Raw genomic sequence first — 6,300 nt, 5'->3', positions numbered from 1 at the left:
GCTAATCACTATTAAAAAGGTACCATTTCCAGTGAGGGACCAGGAGGAAAGAGATGTCCTCTTCCCCCAGACATTAGAAAAAGAACAATGGAAAGGAATAAAAGCAATTTCCTCTTAAGAACTAAGTTCTTCTTCCATGCTTGGCTTTCTTCTTTTTTTTTTTGTTTGCTTTTGCTTTCTGGAGGGGGGAAGGCAGGGCAAATGAGGTTAAGTGACTTGCTTAAGGTCACATGGCTAAGTGTTAAGTGTCTAAGGGCAGATTTGAACTCAAGTCCTCCAGACTCCAGGTCACTGTGCCACCTAGCAGCCCCAGGTTGACTCTCTTCTTAATTGCTGGATATGCATCCCTTGACTGAATTTTTAAAGGCTATCAGGATTGTGACTAATCCTTTAAGAAAGTGAATCAAATAGCAAAATATTCTCAGCAACTCTAGATAAAATTGTGCAACACAGTTATAATCTAATCCTCTTTCAATCCTTGTAGGTCTTCAACATAGCTAAGGAGTAAGAAAGGGAGAGGATCAATAGTCATTCAAAACTCAAAGACCCTGTGGAAAGAGGATACAGTGTCATCAATTTCCTGGGCGTTTCTTTCTCAGTCATTTCACTTCTGTTAGGGTATCATCAAAGTCCAGTATGACTGTGAGTTCTTCTAGAGCAGTATCTTTAGTGCTTAGCATAGTGCCTGGAATATTATAGGTACATAATAAACGATAGTTGACTATCTCCCTTGAGATATGTTTTCTGTGTTTTCTCTCTCTTGAGCCCAGTTTTGCCACTTGCTCCTTTTCTCTTTTCCCTTCTTTTTCCTTTTCACCCTTCTCCTTCCCTGAGTCCTTGTCTGATGATATCACCATATAATAAGCTCATTCACAACCTCCGAATATTGAAGGAAATGCAGCCCTACTCCAGCAGCAGGCTACATTGACCTCTGGTCCCAGGCTCGTCGTCCGCTTTTCTGGCAGGGATTCACGGATTTATCTTCTAGCAGTCTCGGCCTGCACTTTACCAGAAAGGAATGAAGGGGGCCTTTGTGTCTCGTTGACACTCTTCTTCCTCATTTAAAGACCACATGCTTAAAGAATACACCATAGATATCCTACATAATCTCCCTTCTGCCAAATTGACTATCAAGCTTCTTCAGGTACTCAAACACCATGACCTTGAGACACTGCATTTTCAGAAATCATATAAGGTTAAATGTTAGTCCTCTTAGGCTTCCCATTTCGTCTTCTACTTTTCTTCACATCACCTGTCATTTCTGCATTAATCCATAACATGCCCAAGATAGGACTTAAAAGTTTATTCTCTAGATAAGTAAGGATCCTCCCTCCCACCAAAAAGATGATACATTTCTGTATTGTGTTCCTTTCATTTTTTTTTTATTTTTTAAGCAATCAGGGTTAAGTAACTTGCTCAACTACAGGGCCAGTTATTTCTGGGTGTGGTGCTGAGTGTCTGAGCCTGGGATTCGATCTCCAGGTCGTCCCAACACTGGAGCCGGTGCTCTTACTCGCTGAGCCACCTGGCCACCCCTAAGCAATTGGGGTTAAATAACTTGCTCAAGGTTACACGGCCGGGTGTTTCTGGGTGGGTGCTAAGTGTCTGAGCCCAGGATTCGATCTCCAGGTCAGTCTGACACTGGAGCCGGTGCTCTTACTCGCTGTGCTACCTGGCCGCCCCTATTGTGTTCCTTTTAATAGTAATGGTTGATATCTGTCTTAGGTGAATAATAATTGTCACATTAGTTACTAGGTCATCCTCTACTGAGGAAAGTGTGGACACTTGATTATAATCCACTGAAAAAGGTGTGACCACTGAATTACTCTTTGCTGAGAAAAATGTATCTACCTGATGGAATCCTAATAAAGCTTCCCCAGCCCCAGTAGTCTAACTTCCTCATAGGTCCCACTGAACAGCAGGCCCCCTCCCCAAGTCAATATCCTAACTTCTTCATATCTGCCTCACTGCTTGCTAGAACAACCAGTGTGTCCGTTAACTCATATTTCTCACAGAAACAGCAGGTGTGTCCATGTGATGGGATCCCAGCCACTGCCTCTCGCTAGCCACTGCCCCCATTCCTCATATTTCCCACAGAAACAGCAGGTGTGTCTATGCCCTCAACCACAACCACATCCATCTAGTCTCAGACAGGACCATAACACTCAGCCAATCAGAAAGCAGCACCACCAGAATGCCTGAGCAGGATATGCACCTCAAAACAATAGAAGGGACTTTCCCTAAACAGGCACCTGCATAGTAATAGCAAAAGCTGTCCTTTAGGTGAACTTATGACTTAGGGGGGCTTACTATAATATTATTATCATAATACACACCATACCCCCCAAATGGGTTTTTCTTTATGCATTATGGGTAAATTGCACTGTGACCCCTATTACCTAATCCCTTAACAAATCCTTCCTGCCTTTTTAATATTCATAATTTGTTATGTAATTGCATCTTTACCCTATAAAAATCCATCTTGCTTTCTCTGAAGTTGCTGGGTCCTCTTGGAACTTAGTCCACTTTATGAGAAGAGTCAATCTCAATAAATACTTATACTTGGATTAGAGACGGCCTGATTTTGAATTCTTTGAGACAGTTCCACCACAATGCATCATGAAACTACAACGTATCCACCCCACCCCACCCCCTTCACATTGGAAGCCTTTTACAATAGCCATAGCCCATGGTTACCTAATTACTTCAGGGAGTAAAATGAGACTTTTAATATCAGTGCTGTGAGTTCAAACCCCATTTTAGACACAGGTGTGTTTTTTAAAGGCAGCATGATACAGTGAGTAGATAAGAGCATTGAACTTGGAGTCAGGAAGATCTGGGTTCAAATCCTGCCTCTGACACTTACTAGCTGGGTGACCTGGGCACCGCATTTAATCTTTCTGAGCCTCAGTTTCCCCATGTGTAAAATGAAGGAATTGTACTAGATGACCTTTAAAGGTCCTTTCCTGCTCTAAATATATGATCCCATGGTCCTAGGACTCTTTTATCACCATGGAGGCTTTAAACTTCCTCATCATCTCATGATCAACAACAGTAAGAAGTTTAACAACCAGTTCTCAAGCAATCTTGCAATGATCTCTTTAGCAATTCCAGAATGTTCTATATATTCAGATAATGCATATGATGTAACTACCATCTCATTTTTCTTCCTGTACATCTTGGGCAGTACCTACTCTTCTTCCTAAGTGAATGCAGCATGCTCTAAGACCCATACAATACTATCATTATCATCATAATTAATAGATACTCTCAATTTCAGCACCTATAGCTCAAAAGTCACTTCAAAATAGATATGAATACAGGAAATAGGTTATGTGACATCACCATAATTATGTCAGCATGGCATAAAGCATCCATTCTCAAACTGGCCTTTTTTCTTGACTACTAAAAATTCCAAATGATGCAAGAAGACAAATTCTGGTCTGAAGTTATCTCACTATTCCAACAAGGCCAGAAGCTTGGAGTTGTATAAAGATAAAATGGAAGAGGTTTAGCTAGACGGAGGTTAGAGAAAGGCCTCGAGGTTTCAGTGGTTTATGAAGTCAGAATCAACATGATATGACAACTAAAAAGTTTATATGATCTTGGGCAACATTAAGAGAGGCATAGTGTTCCAGATCAGGGACAAGTCACTGACAACCAACTTTGTCTTCAGGTCACTTATGAAACTCAGGCCCCAGTAAGGAGCACTAACAAACCATCAGAAGCCAGTGGAGTTGTTCCTCCAATCTTCTGAATGATAAGGATCACCAGACACACAAGACTATCTTGGTTAGTCACAACAATAGGCTATTTTTTTCTTCTAGTGCTCGTTTAAACTACCAGAAGGGAAAATTGAGTAAATTTCCTCCATGGTCACTTGTAATGTTAATGGGATTTAAGATCTTCCCCAATCATTAATAGGCCTCACATGGAGCCCATTAAAGGAAGCTTGCTTAAAGGAGGCTTGCTTGTAGGAAGGCTTTCACACCTTTTTACTAATTTCCAATTAGGCCCTGAGTCACAAAGGTTGTGATGCCTTCTGGCTCTGAGAAGTGCTTATATACTCTGAGTTGGTTTTTTGCTTTGGAGGCTTGCTTATGAGAAGGATATTGTGATTCCTTGGTCAAAATTCAGAGTGGCCATATGTTCAGAGCTCCCCAACTACTCAGATGTAAAGACCCTCTTGAAGCAGGGATGTATGTAAAGTGTATATCAATATTGCTTTGATTTAGGCAGTCAGAAACCTGTCGGCGTTTATTTCTCTGCTTGTATTTTCTCTAAAGTTCAGGGTGCTGACTTTTCCCCTGAACTAGTAAATGTAATTAAAAAGATTGTTGACCCCTTAAATAGCTATCTTTCCTAGTAGAACAGATCTAAGAACCTGTGTTAGCAGTCATCCTGGGTATGCCAGGGTGGTTGCTACCATACCACTTCTGAACAAAGCCGTTTGTGGAAGGGGTCTAAAAACCATCAACTTGTTCAATACTTTCAGAAGCATCCCTCACTTATACATGCTCTGCCTTTATCATAGAGCCAACAGGGATTTAGAACATGAAATAGTACATGGTGAAGACCAGCAAATTAATATTCTGACCTCTTTTGAACTCAGTCCATTATAAGTCTTCTTACACAGACTTAAAACAATGGAAACAAGGTTAGAATAGTAGGGGGGTCAGATGAAGTGTGCCCCATGGGCCACTGACAGAATAGATAGAAGTCATTAGTAAATAAGGTAAGAGGCAAGAGTTGTTGTAAAGTCACGCATGAGCAGCTTTCCAGAGGACTGCTGCTGTGAAAGCTTTCAAGGTTCTGATTACACAGTAAAGCAAACTCTCTATTCAATAATAAATCAGAGCAAAATATTCATAGAAAATCAAAATACAGCATTCACCATGTCACAGCTCAACAACTTATCACTAAAATGGCCACATAGTTTTCACCAAAGTGGTCACATAGTTTTAAACAAAGTACATTCATTTAGTTACTCAATCACTTAGTAACTCAATCATTCAATCATCCTTAAGGAGGCTTGCCTCCTTAAGGTTCACAAAGTACAAAAATCAAAGCCCTTGACCCATGGGGTGCAATTAAATTACAATTTCATCAGTCACTACTCAGTCAATTTCATCAATCACTACTCAGTACCCACAGAGAGGTCTTTTCATCTTGACTTGGGGTGGGCTTTCAGTTTCCATGGTTCCTCTTCCATGGTCCCAGCTCCTGCCTGAATCTAACCAACTGCCACCCGAGTTCAAAGGCAGACAGCTCCCAGCTCCTTGTCCCGCTCTCTGTGCAGTTCCTGCTCCACACTGGAGCTCACAGTGTCCAGTCCATCTCAAATCCTTCACAGTCTCTGTTCCTGGGAAGACAAGGCTTAACAAAGTCACAAGAACATTCATACACATTGACAAAGTCACAGCAACATTTGTACAAAGTACCAGCTCCACAGTCATGCTTCCTCAGTCTTCTGCAGCTCTGGCTGGCCCTCAGAAATCCTCAGCAGCTCCAGCTGGCCCTTGAAAATCCTCAGCAGCTCTAGCTGGTCCTTGGAAGTCTTCAGCACCATAAGCTCTGTTCTCAAAATCAAAATCATTTTATCCAGCCTCCACATGGCTTGCTCCAAGAAATTCTGTCTCAGTTCTCAATTCTCATTCCCTTTCTCAGTTCTTCTCAATTCTCAGTTCAGTCTTCAGTGCAGCAGCAGCTGCCCTGCCTCCATGATGCTTACCCCAGGAAATTCTGACTGTCCAGCTTGTGTTCTACCTAATATATGGTGTTAGCTTCTCCCTGTTCAACCCCTTCCTGTTACATCAGCAACTTCCTCCCAAGGTGTTCATTACTTTTGTGTTAATTAAATAGCTTAAATAAGGTATAAACTTGAAACAAGGTGCTAAGTATCTGCTTACTTGTCAATACAAAGGGGCATGGAAGATCTTCAGATTCCATTAACATTACAGTTGTATAGTCTATAAGGAAGCTAGCTATGCTCACAATAGAATCAAGTGCTATATTACACAATTTAAGGAGTGAGAAATATCCCTTACACTCTTTCCCCCAGGTATTTCTTTTATTCTGTCAAAAATCCTTCACTTTGTCCCACTGCCTGAGGTCAATAGCTTCACAAAATGTTAGTCATCAGCTAAACTTCTGGAGATAGGACAAGGCATCTGTAAGACCTACATTAGATACTGGAGTTTTGTGTTTGTACTTACTCATAATTAGGACAGTTTAAACCCAGGAAGGAAGTACAAAAAAGGAATGACAAAACTGAGGGGATTAACTCCCATATGGCATGTA

Source organism: Petaurus breviceps, unplaced genomic scaffold, assembly GCF_028583685.1.
Source record: "Petaurus breviceps papuanus isolate PSGF00001 unplaced genomic scaffold, PetGlider_PUasm1.0 186, whole genome shotgun sequence".
Taxonomy (NCBI): domain Eukaryota; kingdom Metazoa; phylum Chordata; class Mammalia; order Diprotodontia; family Petauridae; genus Petaurus; species Petaurus breviceps.
The sequence above is the reverse complement of the archived record's forward strand: the minus strand, read 5'-3'. Positions refer to the sequence as shown.